The sequence below is a fragment of the Aulostomus chinensis genome, chromosome 5 (assembly GCF_037954235.1).
Source record: "Aulostomus chinensis isolate RoL2024-O1b breed Wild chromosome 5, RoL_Achi_v1.0, whole genome shotgun sequence".
NCBI lineage: Eukaryota > Metazoa > Chordata > Actinopteri > Syngnathiformes > Aulostomidae > Aulostomus > Aulostomus chinensis.
In genome coordinates this window covers 15,225,551-15,238,708 of record NC_141324.1, presented here as the reverse complement: position 1 = coordinate 15,238,708, position 13,158 = coordinate 15,225,551, and the positions used below count along the sequence as shown (strand labels likewise).

General features: G+C 43.2%; 1 long non-coding RNA gene across 4 annotated transcripts; it reads left to right on the top strand.

Annotated features, from left to right (window-relative positions):
• The first annotated feature begins 4,650 nt into the window (after positions 1-4,650).
• On the top strand, positions 4,651-12,425 carry LOC147261410 (uncharacterized). Of its 4 annotated transcripts, XR_015115762.1 has the most exons (4): positions 4,947-4,968; positions 6,824-6,902; positions 8,345-10,372; positions 10,456-12,425. It is a non-coding gene; the product is annotated as an uncharacterized LOC147261410 (long non-coding RNA). The 4 variants fall into 4 exon arrangements; XR_015115760.1 differs by having other exon boundaries at positions 4,651-4,968; positions 6,800-10,372; XR_015115759.1 differs by lacking the exon at positions 4,947-4,968 and having other exon boundaries at positions 6,629-6,902.
• Positions 12,426-13,158: the final 733 nt, after the last annotated feature.

Genomic DNA, 13,158 nt, shown 5'->3' with positions numbered 1-13,158 from the left:
CTTACAACAGAGAGTGTGCTAAGATTTTGTATACGTGTGTGTGTGTGTGTGTGTGTGTGTGTGTGTGTGTGTGTGTGTGTGTGTGTGAGAGGCACAAACAGAGAGGTAAGTGTGGGCAGTTGAGGCTCTAAATCATCCGCATGCTTACTAACAGAGGTTTGACCCAAATAACAGTGTAATTTATGAAGGCTTTTAGGCTCCCAGGCAGCCATGGAAATAGAGCAGAGAATAATGTGAGTCTGACCATCACTTCAGTTTATGTCCTAGTCTTTTACTAGGACACATGTCCGCAGTTCCTAATGATGCAGAGACAGTAAACACAGTGTTAATGGACGCTGGGTTTTTACAAAGATGTGCTGCAAATGCACAAGTGTGTATTGACACCAATACCAGAGATGTGCAAGCACTGACGGACAAACACAGACCCAATTAAAAAGCTGATACTGGACAGTTAATGAGAGAGAAGAGAGATAAATAAAAGAGGCAATTACAATGAAAAAACAGCTTCCGTGTGCTTGGCATGACTCTACTACAGGGATGAACTCCGCTCGTCCTTTTTGTGAACTAGTTTTTCTTGAATTTTTCGCCAGTGGAGAGGCATTGAGAGGGATGAGCTGAAGCGGAGGGATCATTAGTACTCCGCTGTAAGGTGCTGGCCTCAGGCTGGTCCAGAGGCTGAAATGGCCAGTTAGCAGCTGCTGGAGGAGATGAGCAGTTAAGACATCCCAAGCATTCACATAACTCCTGTGCAGCCCCGCATGCTTGTGTGTGGTGCGCGTGTCCCTGCATTATGATAATCCTGCGCGGCACCCTCCCGCACTGTAGTGGGTTATTTGCCTCCATGTTTGAAGTGGATATGCAGCTCTGAGGATAAGTCGTCCGTCGTGGCTCCACAGATCAGAGCGCAGAGGACACAGTGGGAGAGGAGGAGAGGCCAAAGACCTTTAGTGCACAACCTCTCTCTGTTTATTTTCCTCTCTGGGAAAGATGAGCATTCTCATTCACATTTTTCGACTGCCTTCATAAAGATAGCTATCCGGATTGAAATCCAAACAACAGGAAAAATGGCTCCTTCGCTCTCCTCTTTTGGCCAGTAAACTACAAGCCTTCACATCAAAGCCAACATCTCGTGGGAGTTGGACAGCCACCATCCAGTTACTCTTCCTCCTCTCAGTGGTAACATGCTGTTTGCTATTGCAAAAGAACTGATGATTTAGCTCATGTTTATATATTGTATTGGCCTCGATGATAGAAAATGTCGGTCCAACAGGAACACATTTAAACATGTTGGTTGTCTGTGGCTAAAATTATCCCCAAGTGTCAAGGATAGTAATGGCTTTCGAGATGAGAGATTTCTTGAAGCTTGTGGTTTTCCTCGTCCAACCTTTCCACGCTGACTGCGTGGCAACGTCACGACAGTAACATTTAAACACACGTGAACCCGTGTTAGCTCGGACCGTTGACACTAAGGCTTCACCCTCACCCTCCGTGTGGCTCTGGCATAGAGGGATGCAACTAATATTTTTTATTGATTTGTTCATGCATTCCTTTTTTTGGATTATTAGTTGATTAAACTGACTTGTTCATCAGTGTGCACAAAGATAATTCTTGTATTATCTGATTAAAATGTGTGACATGAATCAAATAATTATATTTTTACAGTATCCATCAGTCAGGATTTGAGAATAAATAATACAGTTTCCTTGGTATTTAGATCCATTTTTTAAATTTTGCGTACAGGACGGTTTTCATTTTATTTTGTAATTGGTAATAATGATGATGATGATGCTGATGATAATAATAATACATTTTATTTATAAACACGGGCAGCACGGTGGTGCAGTGGTCAGCACTGTCGCCTCACAGCAAGAAGGTTCCCTGTTCGAGTCCCGGCTCCATCACAGGATCTTTCTGTGTGGAGTCTCCATGTTCTCCCTGTTCCTGTGTGGGTTCTCTCTGGTACTCCAGCTTCCTCCCACAGTCCAAAGACATCAAGAGGGGACGAGGCTGATTGATATTCTAAATTGACTGTAGGTGTGACTGTGAGTGTGAATGGTTGTCTGTCTCTATGTGTTGGCCCTGAGATGGACTGGTGACCTGTCCAGGGTGAACCCGCCTCTCACCTGAAGGCTGCTGGGATAGGCTCCACCCCCCACAACCCTTAACACACACACACACACACACACACACACACACACACACACACACACACACACACACACACACAAGAGTACATACATGCACACTTTTTTCTTAAGCGTTTCCTGTCATTTGCTACCACTGTTGTCGTCATCAGCATCTCGCTGCACATCTGTAGGTGTCGAGAAGAACAAAAAATATCCATGCACACAAAAGGTCTTTCCTTCCTCTATCAGACTGAAAGATTTTTAGTTGTCACAATATATGACATATATATATATATATATATATATATATATATATATATATGACAAATATGTGTTAACACCTGTGCATGTACATGTGGTTGCACAGCTGCTGACTGTGTCTCAGGAAGTTTGCGCCGTTGTTTTGCAAAGGTTCTATTTTCTTCAACCACATTTCCTCCACAAGGCTGATGTTTTAAGACATATCCAGCCTTGAGGTTGTTTTTGAAAATGTTCATTTTGGTGGTCATAAACGCTGGCTTACTGAGCACAGATGGCCAAATCGAAAAGAGAAAAATAGGTAGTCTGAGACAAGCATGCCGATGTGGAGGAGTCCTCCCTCTGGCTTTCTCACACACTCAGAAAACTGAGAAGCCATTGACGGAGAGCCATGAGAATCAGGGAAACGAGCGGTAACGTCAGTAATGGCATTAGACTCTTCTTTTATCAATGATAGCCAGTCAGATGATTTATTTAGACTCATGACCGACAGATAGAAGAAGGGAGGAAGCAGGAGGGTCAAGAGAGAGGAAATGTGTGCATTCACATGTTTTTCTCAGAGTTATAATCGTGCAAATTAGTTCCTGCGTTCTGCTGATAAGGTCAGCTGTCAGTCAAGATGCGTTTCAGGGGGTGAATATGCACGGAGAAGCATAGGCTGAAACGTCTGATGTTTACGCTGACTTTGTTGCATGAGGATGCTCACAATACATACACACAAATGCAGCAGTGTGTCTTGTGCACATGACGATTTAATTTCCTGTCAGTCAGAAGTGCCGCTCACTGGTGAGCCCTGCGTGAAGAGCTTCACCGCTCGCTGTGTTTTGGATGTATTTATTTTAACCCCCCCCCCCCCCCCCCCCCCCATTTTGAAAGCCATACACTCATAACGGCAAATTCAATTCCACATTGTAAGAGTCAAGTGTCCCCCTGTAGAGAACTGTTCCAATAGGCAGGTGCCAGCCTCTGTCATGCTGACATATTCATCTCGATGATGGCAAAGAGGCTGCATAAAGGTATTGCCAAAAACTGAGCGTTGGTTAAATGAAGACGAATGAGGTGGTTTGTATTGAAGGTGATATTTTATTTAGGATCAGACACGTTCTGTTTGGTAATGCAACAGCCACTCTCGCAGCAACATGACAGCCCTGGGAAATGGATATTGATTCGAAAAGGTTGACGAATCCCCCCCACCCACCCACCCACACGCACACACACGCACACACACACACACACACACACATTGTTTTCTCACAACCCAACCATCAATTCACTCTCCCCCCTCCCTCCATAGCTGGTTCACAGTGTCCCTCCTCCTCCCTCTCCCCTCTGTTGTCAGGCTGTAATGTGTGATGCGCTATAAAGTGTGATGGATGCTCGGAGCTGATTTTAAGGCCCCGCAGCTCAATCTGAAGTTGGAGGACACCTGATCAAATTCAAGACATGCATTTGTGGTCCAGCGAGAGCAAGTAGAACAGAGGGAAAGAGAGTCCGTCTATATAAAGAAGAAGAAGAGGAAGAAGAAGAAGAAGAAATAGAAGCAGAAGTCTCCCCTCAGTTAATTCAAGAGTGACAGATGAACCCTGCGTACCCACAACCTTGGAATCGTCTACCGGCTGTTCTTTCTTTCTTTTAACACTGAACTACAGTTCTGTAACAAAACAATTACCACTAGCATTGTTGAGTCTATCTGAACACCACAGCTGCAGAAATAAGTGCTGCAGAAGAAGACGACAGGAGGATCGCTCGCATGTCTTTAGAAACTTCCTATCCAGTTTGTCACACACCTGTTGGTACAGCATATAAACAAGTAACGTTACACTTCTTATAATGTCACGAACACAACAGTAGACTCCAGGTAAATGAACCGAGAAGCACCGTGGCTTCTGTGGACTTTTAAGATTTTTGTTTAAAATGGCTCATATTTATGTAGGAGAATCCTGAAAGAAAATCAGCATAAGTGTAAGATGTCTGTGTAGGTTCTCATTCATCCAGGTCATCGTAGATCGAAGCGAAGTAAAATCTGGTCAACTGGACGTAAGTTTATCTTTAAACTTACGTCCAGTTGACCAGATTTTACTTCGCTTCGAGCATAAGTGTATTTTTCCTTTTAAGTACTCTCAAAGATGCTTTTTCCCTGCTTCCTTGTAACCAGAATGAAGAAAGAGCCAGTAAGCTAACGTTTATTTAGCTTGAAGCTTAAGGCTAACGGTTCACAACAGCCACAGCAACAAAACAACAGTAAAACAGTCCAAAGCCTTATGGATCCAGACTGGTAGCCTACTTACTCTTTTTTTTAGCTCTTGTTTATGCCTCCTCAGTAACTACACACTGAACAATTTCTTGAAATCTTTCTTCAAGGTATTTGCACTTTTGTGGAAAACGATGACACTGAGAGTGACAAGCGGTAGTTTTTCTGTATGCTTGTAACCGCGGGCAACCCTTTTTCATGCGTAATCCACTGACAAAACGGTGAATTATAGCTATTTTCACTTCAAATCAAATGCTTTACCTGAAATAGCAGCTTTTTGTCCTCAAACAGGAAGAAACAGCCCTTCATGAGCCAGACATTAGTCCCCACGAGGTGAGTAATAGACACACACAAAGAGAGCGTACAGTGCCCATGAACAATAGCTTCGTAGGTGGGGACGCCATTATAATTACACGCCCTCTCTACCTTACAGCTCCACACGTGACAAGATTGTCTGTCTCCCATCTAAACACACACACACACAATTCTGAGGCATTATCTTTTGTGCCCATACGCACTCATTACCATTCGGCCCTGATCCCTGATGATAGCCTCTCCTGGGCCGACGCCGCCACACAGTGATCAGGATTATGGCGTCAGAGGAGCCTGATTAATAAAGACCTAACGACGGTGGTCAATAGCATTGATTGCACATGGCTGGGAAATACATAATTGCCTGGAGGTGAAAGGTTAAATGATTTACGTAAAAACTTAATACACCACTGAACACACCTCATGCTCAATCTTGAGCATTTCTTCCTTGATAATCATTGCTCACGGGATAATGAGTATTTTCAGGGGTCTAAACAGACAACCCGCAATTACTGCATTCTTTCTTCTTCTTCTTTCTGTTGAGGGTTACAGGCGCCATCACCATCGCTACGGACAACATCATTTAAGATGTTGTTGTCATAGCCAGCTCAAATTATTAGGCAAACCAGGTCCCAACATAATACAGAGGTTGTAAAAAAGAAACACTGCTGTTAGGTACTGTTAGTTTGTCAATGAATCTTGGGATCATGAGCCTCCCGCAAGTCCCAATCCACCGCCCTTCCGCAGAATAGGTCGGTAAATGGGTCTCATTTGTGGAGTTCTTCCTCCAAGACAAAATGTGCATGGTGCTCATAAATTTGATCACATGAATGGATTTAATGAATGAATAAACTTTTTCAGACAGAGTATTTTGTCGAGAACGACAAATTGAAATCATGCTTAAATACGCAAGGAATCTCAAAACTGATCAAACTTTCCTTAAACATCAAATCCTGGAAAGGAATGCATGTTCATGTATTTGAAGTGGGTTTTTTTTGTTTTGTTTTTTTAAAGTAAACACTTTCATTCTATAACCTTCTTGTTGTAACAAAACGATGGTTATGTTTGTGACACGTCACTCAGGCGCCTGCTAGCGTTAGCTGTAAGTTAGCAAAGCGGATGTCTTTCTATCACAACATGGCTTAAAATCAATGAAAAGATATGCTGCGCTAGATGAGACAAAAAGATTTGTGATGACAAACGGAGGATTAACAGAAGTTGAATAAAATTACCGACGCCACTGTTATTCTAAGAGCGGGAAACATTTAGGATTATCCAAATACAAGGTTGGACTGGAAGAATCATGATGTGAGGTCAACTTTACAGACTGCAATACCTTTAATTTGACATCTCTGAATTCTGTATGACATTCTTTCTCTCTGTTACTTTAAGCTGCAGAATGTTTTGCTGTGTTTGTCAACGCTGTGGTGCTCAACTGTGTGTTTAACAAAGCTGAAGCTGAAGGCTTTTAAACCACAATGATGAGCTGAATACTTCAGGATTTCTCATTAAACTCACTACAGCAGATATGGATCATAATTCTGTCCAAAGCGACTTGTTTACATTACATATAGCAATTTCATTATGTAGAATTAATGATGTTGGTGCTGCTTTAAGGGAATAGGCGAATGTATTGTTTCAGTTAACATTGAAAGCTTCGCATCGAAAGAAAAACTCTCTGATGTACGGATACAATAACAACTTCACAGTTACAACGGTGCTGTGATGTTCACAGTCTTCGGTGAGGCTCTAAAAGAGATCGTGCTTGCAGTCACACGGGTCTCCAGGTCCTCACTCGTGTACCAGAGAGGCCTGAAGTCTGTTTCTTCTCTCTCAATGAACTCTTGAACAGCTGATATCTAAATCTTGACTCCAGCTGAACTACACTCTACATCGACTCTAAACGCCCTCGGCAAGATTCAGCAGCTTCAATCCTGAGTGGAACAAGATGGAGGGTAAGAAGCAGACTACTGCGAGGGCATGCTGCCCAGCAGCCAGGCTTTGATCAGCTCTCTGAATCATACACACTTAACTCCCTTTAGCAAACAGTGGGGGTCGACACGGGTGTGTCTCCTTTTTATTTCTACTCTCAGCTGCAAAAGCCGATCGCTGCAGTATGGGAAATGCTTAGAGGAAGATATAATGATAGAATTATAATAAAGTCGTTATCCAAATATGGCTCCACCGCGGCAACATCTATATGACAATAAACAGTACCTCCCTCTTCCATATATTATTTATTTGAGAACTTATTCATGTGATTAAATGAAGTTATTTGACCAAATTACTTGACAAAGCTTCCTCAAAGCACTTTCCCTGCATATTTATGAAAGCATGTGATCAGAACCGAGCAGAATCCCTCCCTCCGTTCTTTCCTTCTTACCTTATTTTGCACATGCTCTGGCTTAAAAACCATGCTTTTTTTTTTTTCAAATTAATTTTCTAGTTTGAGTTTGAACGTTTTAAAATGTTTTAGATATCCGATTTCAAACCCGCTCTATACTCCAACCGCACATCTAAATAAGCCTGGCATCTGTGCGACTACGAGCATTCCATCCATTGCGGCGGCGGCGGCGGCACGCAAGTGATTGAGTGTTTATTAAATTGAGGAAGCATTTACCAATCCATTCTCATACAGCTCTTATCTGGCAAAAAGCCTCCAACTGATTACGTGGTCGGTGTGAATACTAATGCGGTAACATTGTTCAAGAAAGCAATCAGAGTGGCAGGGAAAGTAACTAAATCACATCTTTTGTCTAGAGAATATAATAATTAGGGCTGTTGAGTCGACATAGAAGGAACTAATGAACACAAATTTCACACGTTTTTGAAAGCTAAACAAAAGATGAATGCATACTCTGTTTTGATGACCTATCAAAGGTGCCTTGCATGGAGAGCAGAGGTGTAAGAGGCCGAAGGGTTGCGGTGTGGTATTACGGTATTTTGGTGAAAAGCAGAATGTGTGGTTTTGTTTTGACCTACGCCCAGCTTCAGTCCATTGAAGCGTTTTGAAAGCACTACTTGCCAGTTTGGTCATTTTGCCTTTCTTTGTTGCCACATGGTTTATTACATACGTCTGCATGTTTTATGTATGTCTGCGTACGACTGACAGCCGTAGATGACGCGTTATCTCAGGAAACCTTCACGGAATTTGTTCAGTTGTGGCACAAATGTCCTCTCAGTCTCAAAGATGACTTAAAACTAGTTGGGGGGGGGGGGGTCAAAGGTCAAGGTCACTGTGACAGGCACCCACCACAGAAGCACAATATTTCTAGTTTTTAATCTGTGTTCACTGTAGTGGTTCTTGTTGTTATTTCAGATACTGCTGAGCTGCGGTAGAGTCAAGTTAAGTCCACTTGGTGTTTTGTTTTGTTTAGATTTTTTTTTTAATTTCTAGGAGGAACCAGATTTGACCAGATTTTACTTCGCTTCGATCTACGATGACCTGGATGAATGAGAACCTACACAGACTTCTAGGAGGAACCTTTCATCAAAGTGAAAATCCTCAGCTGAAAGTCTGCCCGGGGGTTTTATTTTGAAAATTACCCAGATGCTGTAACCTTCTGTTTGACTTCCTGCCCTGAGTCATTAGTGTCAGAATAGTGCAAGAAGTAAATACAAAGTACATAGAAATGCAGTATCTTTGACGTGACAGCTCTTTTGCCTCGATTATTTATTTACTGTGATATGTCAAGAGATCCTGTTCTTCTGGCGTTACATTCCACATATAAATGGTACGTTTCCTACTTATCTACAATCTCATCTCACTGCGACAGAATTTGCCGAGAAACTGAGGATCAACTCTGTATATTTTACTTTTTGTATAGCAGAATGGCAGTATAATACAGTACATGGTTCATCATAAAACATTGCCGCTTTTCTCTCAAAACTGTATCACTTCCTCGCCCTGTAGACCCGACATTAGAAGCTCACAAATCAATGACTGTGATTTTCTTAGAGCTGCCAACAATTTGGATGTATCGTCAAATTATTTGCCCAATTTTCCATAGTTAATCATAATTTATCACAAACTAATCGCCCACTTTTGAAGTGTTATATGGTTACTTTACAGAAGTCTGTATTTCTCACAGTGTGTGTGTGTGTGTGTTTGTGTGTGTGTGTGTGTGTGTGTGTGATTAAAATCACCAGGGATCCTTGTCAGAGAAAGGGCATGGAGGGAGGCGTCAGAGGGGACATCATGGTGCCGACAAAGGTGACACGAGGAAAGGCCTCGCGTGACATTTGCACAGTGGGAACAGACCATCACAGCATAATGACACGGTCCACTTTCACTAATGAGAAGAACAAAGAGGAGGAGGATGTGAGCACACAGATGGTCTGACATCCTCCAAAATACTCTCAGGAACACACACCAAACAGTCTCCTCTCCCCGACGGTTTGTTGTTGTTGATTTGTATTCACCATCAGCGGTTTGAGCTAATCTTTTTTGCAAACACACACAAACACACCCTCTGGTCAAACAATGATCTAATGTAGAATTCTCTGTGTATTGACACACACTGGACCAGAGGCTGCTGTGAACCAGTGGAGCACAGCCTCAGTTTAGGCTGAACATTGGCATCCCTCTGCATCTCAGTAACTGATGTTTCAGGGCTGGCGGTGACTCACACTGGCTGCTCGGGAATTAATGAAAAGACTCAAAGTATGTGTGTGTGTGTGTGTGTGTTTGTGTGTGTGTGTGAGTCTATATAATTAGTGTGAGTGCACAAAAGTATAACAAACCATTTAGGTAACCTTACCCAGTCTGCATCATATCATTGGCCGCCGTCTGCCTGTATATTGTGCTAATAATTTGATCGTAGCTATCCATCAATCTCATGTGGTGTATTTTTTTTCATTGCTCCTGCATTTCCCAAAGGTAATTTGGCAATCAGACAATGTCACCAGAACGCTGATGTATCCTCCCTCGAATATTCTGATGATAAAGTGAAAGAAATAGTCCCATAAAACAGGCTTTTAGCTGCATTACTCACAGCTGCATTAGATGATGGATGCCACTCTCTGTCTGTGTCTTTAAGTACAGCCCAGGAGCCGATTAGCTTAGCCTAGCATGAAAACTGGAAGCAAGGAAAAAGCCTTCAAGTCCCGGTTTGCTACTTAATGCTCAGGTGGGAGGGTTATTAATCTCTGGAAAGAAAGCAACAACAAAAAAAGAAAGAAAAGGAAACACACTCACCTAAATGTTAAGCTAATGCTTTGTAACATACTTTTCTGTTACTGTACTCAAATTTATGAAACTGACCTCAGAGTTCTTCCAGGAAGCCCTTACCCAGGTCCAGACGCTCCAACAAGGCCTCTGGTACACATTTCCTTACTGAGTCCTGAGAGACTGTCTGAGTGCTGTATCCACTGGCGCTGCACCTGTGGTTGGAGTTGGCTGGAGAACTGTGCTGAATTGCCCACGGTGCCATTTTTGAATCACAGACGTTTAAAAACAATTTTTTTTCGTTGTTTTTGGATTAAAATGTGATTTATTTTGTATTCCAGATCTGACTCGGATCCCTCGGTTTCCTCATTCCATGAAGGATCTTCCATGAGTGACAGTAAAAGGCTGCAGGAGAGGGCGGACTGCTCATCCGCCTTTATAAGCACGTTGAGGAAGTGTCGTCAGGTCAGTCTGAACAGGGACAAAATCCTGATACAGACTGGAAGGGAACTGTGGATTATTAAAGCTTTCAAACTACTGGGAGCAGCCGTATTCAGTTGGGATCTGGGGCTCCACAGGTAGCTCCACCTCAGAGGGGGTTCTAGGTGACAACTGCAACTGGAATTCTTTTCCTTTGGGGGAGATTTCAGATTTTGGGACCCTGGGTGCACTGATAAACGGTGGTGTAGATGTTGAGGGACTCCTGCTCGAGTGGGTTTCAGGAGCCTCAGAGACACGTACGGTGCCACCCAGGAGGAGCGGATAGCGACAGGCTGAGCAGGACTCAGGCCAGAGAGGCGAGCTGCGTATTGATCTGTGGAGTTTGAGTTTCTTTGTGAAACAGGATCTGAGGACACAAGCGAGAGCCTTATTTAAAAGTCTCCCTATTCACATCCATAACTATTGATCCATGCACACTTTCATCCAGCTTTAAGTAACTCTCCGGTTCCTCTCAGCCTTTTTCTGCAGATCTTATTCTTTGTTTTATCATCATTCATGCTCAAAGCTTCCCTTTTTATTCTCTTTCTCTGGCACTCATATTTCTCCTTCTCCATCTCCCCGGCCCCTCTTTAGGATTTAGGTGCACTTTTAAGAGCATACAGTATTTCCTGATCATGTTTCCCTGCAAATCACTTCTGAGTGAATGAAACTGCTTCTTTTATCTGTTTATATTTCTAATGTGTTTCCCATAAAAACCTCTCTCTCCATCCTCGTATCTTTGATGGCAATAAACTCAACTGGTATTTAGTGATGACAAGCTCACAGGAGATCTTGTTCTCTGGCAGATTTGATTGGCTGTGGATTCTGTCTCGTCTGACTGCAGGGGTAAAAGATGGCTTTTGTTATTGTTTGCTGTCATAACTTGGCCAGTAAATCCCTCTCTGAGTGGAAGAGGAGAGGAGAGCAAGGAGGAGAGAGAATTGATTCTCTTGCTGTACTTCATCTTTAGCTCTTGGTGCACAGCCAAAGGCCCTGGAAGCCATCTTCATTATGTTTCATCTACAAGAGGAGACAATGTTAGTGCCCCCTCCGTCTGATGTCATTTTAATTACTCTGCATATCTAACTTGCCGTAGGCGTTCAACTATTTCTTTTTCATTCCTCACTCCCCTTCCCTGCTTGCTGTCTTCATGTTTTTAACCTTCGCAGATTCAATTTTCTCATATTTTTTCCGACTTCCGATTTATTCTCTGCCTCCATGTTCTACGTCGCCTCCCTCCCTCTGTCGGGCTGTCTGACTCCAACCCAGCAGCAGTTCTAAGAAGACCTCCGCTGTTAAGCAGGGTACAGCTGATAATGTCAACCCCGCTGTCTGTGACTGACAGCTGGGTAAAATGGCTGTGGCAGCACGCAGAGGCACGGAGAATCCATTTTCAGGCTGCACCAGAGTCGCTACTCGTGCCCATCTGTCATCCAAAACGGGAGCGCACACTATCAGTCACAGCTGACCCCCAGTCAGCCACGCTGGGAACTTGTTGGGAGGGTAGAGGTTCAAACTGACACAAATAAGCATGAAGATCAACAGATGGCGCTCTGTCAATCATCTTTTTTTCACTTCGACTCTCTGTGTTCGCGACTTCATTTTTTGGGGTACTTTGTACCCCTCTGTTAGCCACAAGTAGCCTGTGTTGTTGCTGTAACTTAATTTGAGGGGAACGTTAACTTGATAAGGATTTATAAATAAATAATTAATGAAAACGTTTCACTCGGTATCACAATAAAGCAATTTATGTGAAACACTGAGTTGAAAGAAAACAGCACAGAACAATTTAGAGGCTAAATGCTTTACTGGGGGGACTTCGTTACCCATAATAACGAGTCAAATATAGCTTTGAGGTACCAGTAAGTAGACAACTGTTCTCGTCACATACCCCCATTTTTGAGCGTGTGCTGAGTTGTTTGGTTTTTTTAGCTGTCATGAAAGCTGAGCTCGCCAGTCTGACGTCCATCAAAACATCATATTTCCAAAGATTTTTTACTCTGAGTTTCAGTAATAAAATAAATACGACACACCTGTCGTCAGAAAATCTCGGTGTGAGCGGGTCAGTACAGTTCTCTCCCATGACGATTTCAAACATAATTGTTTTCTGTCAGTGCTCTAGTCCACACTCCCTTTCAAACATCAGTGCGTTCACTGCAGCAGTGTGCGCTCAGTCCTGCCTCCAGGAGATGAGCAGTAATGTACCTGCTACCTGAGGTGGTGAACAGTACAGTGAAGCTCCCCGTGGAGCAGCAGCCTCCGACTCCCGCCGCTGTGACTGCAGGTGGACAGCAACAGGGTTGGTCGCGACTCTTCCTAGCGGACATCCACAGCAGGGACGGAGTGGTGCCGCAGGTTGCTGTTCAATCAAGTATTTGCTGAAATGAAATGATGATCAAATAAATTCAGGCTGCTGTAGAAGTCATGTGTTGTGAAGTGTTCCTTTTTAACAAACAACCTATTAGAAAGATAGACATTCATGTAAAACTACGAGGTCCACATGATTGACCCGCTGACCACCCCTGTGACAAACTGGTGACATTTTCTGCTGCAGCCATATTGAA